The following is a 10,599-nucleotide window of genomic DNA, read 5'->3' as shown; positions in this document are numbered from 1 at the left end:
TCACCCCGCCCCTCCCTACTACTCTGCGCACGGCTCACTGGAGTCCACCTTTCAGCCAATGGGCGCAAGCCGCTTTTCCGGCTTGGCCAATGGGAGTTGCAGACGGGGGCACCCAACCATCGCAGTCGAAGGGTGGGCGGGGCCCGCCGCCCGGGCCTCCCCGCTCGCCTGGTTACCCGCGCCGGGGCGGCAGCGGCGGGGTCGCGCTCGCTTCGGGCGGGGCGGGGCGGGGGCCGGCCGGCGGCTGTTCCCAGGGCGCCGCAGGACGGAGCGGCCGCTGCCAGGCTGCGGCACCTCCCTGCCCTTCGCGCTGTGACTCGCCAGCCGGGCAGCTCCAGCTTCCCCCCTGCGGGCCCCCGCCCCCGTGCCGGGCGCTCCGGCGAAAGGCGCAGCGCGGGGAGCTCCGCCGCCCGCCTGACGCCGCACGGGAGAGGGGACGCCAGGCTGCCCGCTGATGCGGCAGAAGGCGGCGGCAGGGGAGGACGGCGCCGCGAAACGCCGTGTCAGAGCCGCCCTCGCTGCCCCCCCGCTCCGCAGTCCGGGTTACAGTCCCGCGGGGGATGAGAGGCGGGTTTGCCGCCCTGGGGAGAAGCAGCTCGGCCCCACGCAGAATCGAGCGGAACGGCGCTCCCCGCCACTGGCTGATCGGCGGGAGCGGCCTGCCCGCCTCCCCGCCTGTCTCATCGCCCTGCCCGCTCCGCGCAGCCTCCTCCATGTTAGCCCGAGGAGAGGAGCTCGTCCCCCGCACCCCAGCCCCTCCGTCCCACGCCGAAGCGGGCAGCCCGCAGGCTCCTTAGCGGGCACCCCGGCCTCGCGGCTGCCTCTCGGGGGTCTCCGCACGCCCCGGCGAGACTTGGCTCGGGCGGCCCGGAGAGGCGGCAGCCATCTTGACAGGAGGGCTTGGCTCCCGTGCTGCCGGTAGCGCTAGGAAATGGTGGACACGGGGATGGGTCGCGCCGGGGTTCGGTGGTGGCTGTCGCGACATAACCGTCGATTTTTGCCAGACTCCTGTAACTATGTTAGTGCTGATGAGGACACCAGTTAACAAGGCTTCTGATATTTTCACATATTGCAGCCAGAAGACACAAGGAAAATGTTTTTTGAATTGAATTACTGAACAAACTTTACTTTGTGTCTTACACAAATCTCATAAATAATATTACGACTTCGTTTAATACTCAGCTATGAGGATTGTTACCTAAACGCCCTCCCGTTTGCCTAGGAACTTTGTAAACGAATTAGTGACTAAGTAACTACTGCACCAAAACCACTTCTGTGTGAATGTGCTAGGAAGTACAATGCCCTGGCAACATCCACAATTACTCTGCTCATCTGGTTGTCACCGTTTTGTTTAAAATTCCACCATTTCAACTTTATGTTGAAATGACTTTCCCTTCCTGTCTGTTGGTTACAAGAGCAACAAAGCCCCGCCAGCCCCTGGGACTCGGGAGTGAAATGTTGGTGCGAGGCTGATCGTGGAGACACTGTGGATTGACCTTTCCTCAAGCTGTAAATCTAATATTATAGCACTATAGTTAGGTTTCTTTTATTAGAATATGAGTAACAACGTATGTCTTTTCCTTCGTGTTGTTAAATGCAGTTCATTTAAGATGGACTTTACTTGGTTTTATTTGTATTTTGTGTGCTGTATTTGCATGTCTGTGGTTTGTGTTTTGTAATATGCCATATTTTCTACAGAACTAAACCAGGCTGGATTGCATCAGCATCGAGGTTTGATAAGGAGATGAGCCTTTCAGGCCTATCTCTGCATGTTACGCTATAGTGTCTCACTACAACTTCGGCCAACTCTCATTCTGGTATTTGTTTTACAGCAATGTAAAAACATCAACATTGCCAACAAGCTTTGAACTCATAACAACATTTCTTCCAGTTAATTAATTTTTTCATCTCTACTGTCATACTTTAGCATAATTTTCATGGCCTTTGGTTGCCTCAGCTACATTACAATCTTGTTCACAAATAGTCATACTTTTAGTTTTGATTACTACTGTTTTCAGGTGATAAAGGGAAGAAAAATAATGTGTGTTGCTAAGGAAGTGCTCAGAGCTTCTAAATCACAAGTGTGCCTACACTGCATTAAAAAAGACAACCAAACAACAGATCCATGTCACTAAGAAAGAATGCAGAGAGAAAATCATATATCCTCAAATTTTTAATCAAATCTTTACTTTTTTTAAAGTACTAGAACCTGGCTTCTGTATTAATTTTTGTAACAGGAATTTCAGACTGACAAAACAATTTTAATACAACTTTTCTAACTCTTCCTTGTGTTTGCTGGTTGTATTTCTGGTACTGTCCATGAAGCTAGGAAACTCCAAGCTTAATCTTGGTGGCTTAATCTGGTACAGCCAGTAAATTCCCCTGAACAAAAAACTGTTTACTTGAAGGAACTTCAAATTGTATCCTGGACTCTCTCTTAGTTGAAATGGAAATAGTGTGCAACTGTGAGTGAAAAGGCATTGCTCAAGAAGTGTTACTGCTGGTGACAAATCAATTAATCATCCTCTTTAAGTGTACTTCCTCAAATACAGTTCCAGTGTTCTTATAATATAGGATATTTTTAGCTATGTTTCATTGTAATGGATGACATTTTCCCCCAGCAGATAATAAGAGAGTCTTCTAACAGCATTTGGTTTGTGTACTTACCTCAAGAATTAATGTGGCTTGTTGTATCGTAAAGCTTGCAATTCTTGTTTTGCAGGTTTCTCTTTGATATTTAGGCAAAGGGTAGTCTTGCAGTTAAAGAACAAAAGTGAGAGGCATGACGTCTGTTCCTGGCTCAGTTGGTACTTCCTATAGAAAACAAGGTAGACAGAAAACAAGGTAGAAGTACAAAGTCTTTAAATTTCTTACGTGCAAGGAAAAGACAATTTTATGGCAGTTCCAGACTTCTCCATTGTGTTAGCTCTGCCCCCAAAATTCCAAGCCTCAAGAACAATTTATGAATAACAGTGCTCAAAGGAGCTCAAGTACCGTAATAGTTGAAGGTAATCTATTGTTTCAGCAATATATCTTTCCTAATGCAGACAGTTCTTAGAAGTGTTGGATGAAGAGCCAAATCATTTTAGGACCAAATAAAACAACAAATCACATTTTGCAATGAATGTTCTTGCATTGTTTTCCTCTGAGTGGTTGGACATGTGGGTTGAAAACTGTTTCAGTTGCTGGGCAATTGTCATTGCTTCTCAGCCACATATTTTTATTGTTAAAGTAAATCTTACTTCATTTTGTATGTGGGATTTTTCAAAGCCAAGGAGACCTAAAATAATCGCTATGGATCATAAGTATTCAAAAGAGAAACTGCTTTTGGAGCATGGTTTAGTTGAAAACAACTTGTCGGCAGCAGTTTCAGAACAAGTGGTAGCTGTCGCCCATTCCTTCCCCCGTCCCCAGCCATTCATTTCCCCTGACAGGAGGCCACAGCAAAGCAGCAATACACACCCATCTTGGCACAGTTCTGCCCCTGAATGCTTTGCCCTAGCCTCTGCGGTAAATTTAATTCCAATGGTATGCAAATAACAACGGGGGAAAGTATTTGTTTTTCAAGATTGGCAAGTGACATCATCCCTCTAAGATCAATAGGTTCCTTGTGACATTCTGTATTACAGTGTCACATAAGAGAAGTGTATTTTACGTGGTTTAAGCCCAGTCGGTCAGCAAAGCCCACCAAGATTACTTCTGCAAAAGCAGAATCATCTGTTGCTGAAGGAAACAAAGTGACTCTTTAGTCAGCTCTCTATATTTATTTCTTTAAAAAAGTCATGGTCAACTGTTTTGAAAAGAGGCTGGACAAAACATCCAGTGAAATCAGTTGGTGTATTGAGACAGGAAAGACTGGCTCTGGTTAATACTTGCCTGTATAAATGACAGTTCAGGAAGCTTCAGTGGTGGTCTTAAGAGACTTTTGAAAGATAGAAAGCATAATCCCTTGGATGATGCAACAGATAACAGGAAAGATCTGCCTGCTGCTTTTATAAAATATTCATATTTATAGTCAAGCTTCATGGCTGAATTATTTCATAGGCTCATATATCCTTTTTTTTTGAGAGTATGTCTAGTCTAAATTAGCTACATACAGTCTTCTAGGGTAAAATTATTCTGGTTGAAGAGAAGCAATCATACTGACTGATTCTAGATGCTTAGTTCATTTTGATTTATTATAATTAGCTGATGAGATTTCAAATAATTACTTATTTAATGTATATAATAATAAGAGAATGATTAGTTAGCTCATGACTGTTGCACAGATATCTGCATTGAGAGTCAGGCAAAAAGAACTTAATTTGCTAACTAAGGGGTCCAGCTACACAATCATCCTTCTATTTCTCTAAAAAGACTAAAACCCTTAAATATGTCTGAAAAACTACTATATGCTCTCTAACTATTTTTTAGAGATATATAAATATATGCAGCGATGCCTATATTATTTAGCAGGGACCAGTGAGGACCATCGGCTCCCCGAAGGGCAAGGAGCCAGGAACCAAACATGATACCAAGGTGGCAGGGCCCAGCCCCACAGCACCCAGGCAGGGCAAGCCCAGAGATGGCAGTTGGGGTCAACCCGGAGTCCGGTTCATCGACGAGCTCATAATGAGGAGGCAGGAGGAAGTCAATTTGCAGATCAGGGTCAGGTCCAGCGACAGTAAACAGAGCGAGGTGCGGTCTGGTGATTGCCAGGCAAGGCCACGGTGGCAAGGCAGGGCTGAGATCAAGCCAGGAAGCACAGGCTCAGATCAAGGAGGTCCATGGCCAGGCATAGACATGGCTGCACCACAGCTGAACATGGAGCTGGAGACCAGCACCCCCACGGCATAGCTCAGGCAGTGGCTGAGGGCCCATGGGCAGCGGTGTGGGTGGAAGCACCAGGAAAAGCTGGTCAAAGCAATTAAAGTCTATTAGTACACTCATGACATTATTAAGTGTGCTTAGTGACTCTGCTGTGTCTTTAAGATTTAATGTATTTTTAAGTGAGTTACTCCATTGATTTTTCACTGATGGTACAGATGACTTCATTAGCCAGACAGGTTTTCTAAGTGTGCAATGAAGTTTATAAATTACATGAAATCGGTTATTCAGAATGTCCTGTGGAATAAAAAGCTAGAGCTTACATGGTATGAAGGAGGGCAGAAGTCTTCAGGACTCAATTAGGGCAAATGCCTGAAGCAGCAGATTGGTGTCACATGAAAATGGGAAGATGCAACCTGCATATGAAGGCACCATGAGGTCATATCCAACATAACCAATGGCCAGTGTACCAGACTGAGATACAGTGAGAAAATGTCTCAATAAAGTATTTTCTAAAGCATGTTCTTTGACATGAAAAAAACCCACCCAAACCTGTTTTTGCTATTCTTCTCTTGCTTTTAAAACAACCTATGGAATAACCTGTTGGGTCCCAGCTGCTCAGTATACTTTAATATTTTGCGCTATGTCCATCTTCAAGTTATCATTTCCTTTTATCACGCTGGCAATTGTACCATTGAGCCAATCGGTATGTCTGTTAAGCTGACTACAGTGTTTAAAATCACACTAACATTTGATGGTCTGTATGACACTTCAAAGAACTATATAGTGCATGATGGGGCAGTCCTTGCTGAAGGATGTCTGTAAGACCACACACATAAAAAAGCTTGAAGAATAACCTATATAACCTGAAGTGTAAAGTAGCTTAGGCACTATACAATGATAATAATAGTAGATGTTTACGTGTACACAGTCTTGATGGAGTTCTGGTATCCCTCTAAAATGGGATGTTCAGCTAAAGGGTCAGATGTTGTAGTGCTGCTGCTGCTATTTTTGTGCAGTGCCCTAAGGTTAAAGTGTTACGATGTAAAACCAAGGTCAAGAGGTACCCTTGATAGTACCGGGGAATGCGCCGAAGCACACTAAAGTGTATTATCAGCTGTCTGATCCTCAGGCATCTGCTGCAGTCAATCTGTAGCCCTGGGTGCTCGTTTGCTTGCTTTCAAATGCTTTTCTTGCTTACCCCAGTGATTTACACAAGTGGTTCCAAAATTTAAGTTTTGCTGACTAGGAACCAGTGACAGAAGAGCTCTATGTAGTGTTTTATTCCAAATACAACTAAAAATGTTAGTGACTAATTTAACATGATTGGACTATATGAGCCGGAGTCTTCCATGATATATGTATCAGTTGAATGCTCGTGCAATTCTGTTTACTTCAACAGGGTGCCTCCTGATCTGTGAGTCCAGAAGAGCATCAGATCCAATAGCTAAAACTTTTCTTTGCTGGGCAATCATAGTGAACTGTGTAGAATGGATTATGAAGTCTACGTTTGAGATTCATAATCAACCCATCTTGTATCAGCATATGTTTGCTGTCAAGCAACTGTAACTGGACACCAGAGATTCTGCCTTGTTTAGAGGGCATCCCCTCATGGCTATTCCAGTTAACTCTGGGGAAGAAAGAAATTCTTAGGAAAAAAATAATATGTCAAAAGTGCAGCGGCAGCCCAGAGACATCCAGATGGTAGAACATCTTTTTTAACTTTTCAGGAGGCAACTGTAAGCAGAGAAAATAGACTGTTCTAACTTGACTTGACTGCAAGACAGCTAGAGTCTAGAAGAGAAGTACAAAAGCAAAGCTTCTTTGTCCTTTCACACTCCCACCTCTCCCCAGTATCAGGTTCCTAACCTAGTTTGGATGCAGCAATACTCAGCTTGGATCCAGAAGTGAAATGAGCTCTTTATCTGTACTTGACTAGGCTCCAAATGGTTTCAGTAAGAGGAGGCTGAGTAAGGACTTGGCTGTAGGTGGATCAGAGACTTTGCAGTGTTTATTTATTAAATATATCCCATTTGGTGTCCTGCTTGCAGCCTGCCAAAGCGAAAGGGATTAAAACTCCCCCCTCTCCCGCCATCTCATTACTGAAATAATGAGTAGAACTTTTTTTTTCCCCTATACCTTATTACTGGAATAATCTGTCAAACAAGCAATTGAGTTGTTTCACCTTATCACAATCTTTGCCAAGAAAGATTTAGCAGCATGATAATTTAATGGAAAATATTATAGCTGCATTCCTTTCAGACATAAATTCTATGTAGAAAGATAAACATCTAATGAGAAAAAAGTTTGTGTTAATACTACAGAGATTTATCAGCTTTATTGTTTTTTCCAGTGTGGTGTTTTACCTGCAATAGTGCAGAGCATATATGAGAGCGAGCTAAGTGAAGTTATCCCACCTCTTATTGGAATGTGGATATAAAAATGACAGCATCCTTATTAAGTAGAAGCACAAACATAATTATCACAAATAGTCTTTTGATAACCAAAAGATGATTAAAAAAGATGTTCACTTAAAGCTGTGCAAAGCAAGGTTAGGGGGTATGCCTGTCAGGAAGGAGAAGCATGAATAACTCACAGTCGAGGCAGAAATTATCTAAAAAATGTAAACATTATCAACAACAAAAAGATAACTGAATTCCACGGCAATTTCAACTAACTAACAAATGAAAACAATCAGGCTCTACCAATAGAGATGACAAACAGTTCTGTAGTTCCTAGAATATTTTTATGTGCTAAAAATAGGCATGTCTCACTTTAATTGCATGAGAAACTACAAGCTGAGGATGAGTAAAAGGTCATAAAAAGGTGCTTGGCTTGGAGGTAGAAAAAAGCATCAGAGCAGACATATCAGAATTAAAAGTTATGATAAAGATGTGTATGTCAGATATTCTGCAGGGCTGAGTTGAGAGAGTTGCTTTAATTATGTCATAAAATAGAAGTTAGAGCAATAATACAGGTGAGGCAATGTTAAAGGTTAAAAAAAGCCCAGATACTGTGGGGTTCACGAGCAGTGCAAACATATTGTGTTTGGAATTATAAAAGTGAAGATTTACAGATAAAAACTCTTATAAGTAGTCCTGACTTCCACTGTTTTCATGTCAATTCCTTATGAATTAGATAGAAATGAAACAATATGCTCCTCATAATTGCATAATAATATAATCTTCCACCTGTTTGTAACAACAACGCTAAATTTACAGATCTAATTGTTCGCTTCAACCAAATAGAAAAAATCATCAGCTTCAATGCAAGCTTTTAGTAAGTGACATCATCCTAAAAACATGAAGCATCTTTTTCTTCTTCTCAACACATATGGCCAGGTTCTGATCTTCTCCTGTTGGGATATTCTCAAGTTGTTTTAAGGATTTCAGTCCCGGAAATGCAAACGGACATTGCAAAAAGGAGTCACAGTTAGGCAGTGGATGTGTGTGTGGGGACATGGGTGCAGAAGGGTTGGTGGAGATGTACTAGTGTATAGCAAATAAAGCCTAGACAGGAGCCCTATGTTGCACAATATACATTGCTCTTGCATTGCTTGGGGAGAAGCAGGGGTCCTGTGGGATAAAATGAAACATGATGATACAATTAAGAACTTCAGTTCTGTTCCTGTGATACACACAGGTTGAACACACACTACCATCACTCTGGCCTTTCATAATCTCTCAGTGTTTGGACATTTCTTAAGTGGGTATCTGCATGTGTGAAAGCTAGGAGACTCTTAGCGCAGCCAGCGTGGTGTTTTTTAGAGCAGGGGCTGTGTCAACATAGCACATTGAGAAGGACAGTCCTGGATTTTCATAAGGTTTATCATCAGCCTCCATATAAATGCACACCTAGCACTGGAATTCCTTAAACCTGTATTCAGTGGAAACTGAGGTAGGTTTCCAAGCATCAGGCCTTTAGAGAAGCTGCTTATTTCTATTTTGTAATGTATGAAGTGAGATTTTGCTTCCCCCAAGTTTTTTCTTCCCATGAGGTCTCTCTGGAGTGGCTGGAACACCCACTTACATGTTTTTTATGACTTCAGAATTACACAGAGCGCAAAAGATTCTTGCCTATTGTACATAGGTCTTGCCTATTGTACATAGGTTGCGATCTGTAACTAAACTCCTGTCTTGCTTTTGTCAATGCCACAACAGGACAACGTATCACTAGTCCTTTACTTCAGAAAAGTGGCTTACGTGGCTCATAATGGAAAAATACTATTATTAAAAGTACAGGATTAAGCTCTGTTATATTCCAAACTGGCAGAAGCAAACAAGAAGAAAGATGTTCCTTCTTGCATGTTCTGTAGCTTGACTAAGCTGCGTTATAAGGAACAGAAGTGGAGAGTCACTATCCTGCTCAAGGAGAGCAGGGAGGGAAAGAAAATAGTGCCCAATAAAAAGGGATACCCATTTGGAAAAGAGCAGGAACAAGTCTGCCTGAAGTATGGGTTAAATGCTAAAGGACCTTCTAATACAAAATAATAAATGATTTTTTGAAGATCTTAGTCTTAAGACTGATGGAGGAGTCAGAATAAATCCAAGTCTTTGAGAACATGTGGAAATGCTGTTTGAATTTCCGACCCCACTACATGAGCAATGAGACTTCACACTTTTAAGGCATTTTTTTTTCCCAGTGGTTCACAACTATTAGCCCAACTTTACAACATCTTGGGAGTGGAAGAAGATAAACGGGATCACTGCTGAAGTATAGTCTCTTGGGTAGAAAACAGGATCTGCTTAAAAGCTCTGTTAATTCGATTTGGCCAGTATTTTGATTCTAGTTCTTACAAGGAAGCGTTTACAAAAATAGTAAAAAGCAGGAATACACCACCTATAATGTAATTTTTAAGAAGAGAGCCGTCAGCAAAGTTTCTTTTTCAATATCAGATACAGATGGGTGGAATAAAGTGTTTATTTATACTCTAAAAGGGGTTTCCCAATCAACTAAATGAGTGATTTAAGCATCGCTGGTATATTTGGCAAATTATATCAAGTTGTGCATATGGACTCAGAACTGCAGACACTTGGTTTTCAAGATATCTCTAATTCCAAGTTGATGGTACAACATATACTACATATGATGACTGTTTTGTAATTTATATAAACGCTGTAAAGGTAGATAGAGTCACCTAAGAGAATGATGCAGAAATGGTATTTGTTTACAGCATTCATTATTCAATAAAATGGAGTAAAAAGCTTGTCTTTGCTCAAAAGTATGGTTCGTTTTTCCTCACTGGCGTCCTACTTGATAATATCATATTATAGTAATTAAATAAGCAATAACTCATCTTAGCCTCAGATTATTAGTATTATCACCAGCTTTAATAGGTACGCTTCATATTAAAGTCTTCTTTAAAAAAATTCTTCCTTTAAGATTCAGGCAACTGAAAGTCTAGTCATAATTATATCATAAACATTCATCTCCAAGATTGGTCATACTAATAAAATGAGTCATCTAGAAGGATGTTTTATCCATGTGAGCCTGAAAATGGCACAATACTGGTATTTAGCAAAATATAAGAAAAAGGAGGTTGTATGTAAAATTAAGAGAAAAATCAGATACCCCTGAAAACTGAAGAATAAATAGAATTAACTGATTCCTGCCTTTGAAGAAAGAAGACATTATTTTTCAAAAATTATCATGTTTTTGTCTTTAGTGTGTACCAGGATGAAACACATTATCTTCTAAAGTCACGATCATTTTCCTGGAAGCAGCTCTCAGTCAGCTTCAAAGTGGGAAAAGTGATAAAAGCAATAGCAAAGGAAAAATACATCAAGAATGTAT

The sequence above is a fragment of the Platalea leucorodia genome (genome assembly GCF_965183815.1).
Source record: "Platalea leucorodia genome assembly, chromosome: 9".
In the NCBI taxonomy this organism is placed as follows: domain Eukaryota; kingdom Metazoa; phylum Chordata; class Aves; order Pelecaniformes; family Threskiornithidae; genus Platalea; species Platalea leucorodia.
Note: the sequence above shows the minus strand (reverse complement) of the source record.